Consider the following 335-nt stretch of genomic DNA (forward strand, 5'->3'; position numbering starts at 1 on the left):
TGGAGGACAACATGGCCTGCGCTTCCCCCGAAGCAGAACACACGGGAGAAGAACGCAGAACAAGACCCGGCGTGGCCTCTCTGGGTCCGAGCGTTCACTCGAGAACAAAAAAGGGTGACGGAACTCACTCGACGTCACCAGGCTGTGCTCCCCGCAGGCACTGGCGCGGGGGGGGTCGATGTCGAGCTGATTTCGGTCTGTTTTGCTCTTATTTCTGTTTGTTTTGTCTGTTTGCTTTGTCTTTCTGTTTGTTTTGTCTGTTTGCTTTGTCTTTCTGTTTGTTTTGTCTTTCTGTTTGTTATTTCTGTTTGTTTTGTCTGTTTGTTTTGTCTTTC

The 335-nt window shown here is 49.3% G+C and overlaps 1 protein-coding gene across 1 annotated transcript in view; it reads right to left on the minus strand.

Annotated features, from left to right (window-relative positions):
- LOC119593048 (discoidin domain-containing receptor 2-like) overlaps positions 1-335 on the minus strand; it is a 26,281-nt gene that overhangs the window by 20,100 nt on the left and 5,846 nt on the right. The gene's annotated exons all lie outside the window — the stretch shown is intronic.

The sequence above is a fragment of the Penaeus monodon genome, chromosome 31, assembly GCF_015228065.2.
Source record: "Penaeus monodon isolate SGIC_2016 chromosome 31, NSTDA_Pmon_1, whole genome shotgun sequence".
Lineage (NCBI taxonomy): Eukaryota > Metazoa > Arthropoda > Malacostraca > Decapoda > Penaeidae > Penaeus > Penaeus monodon.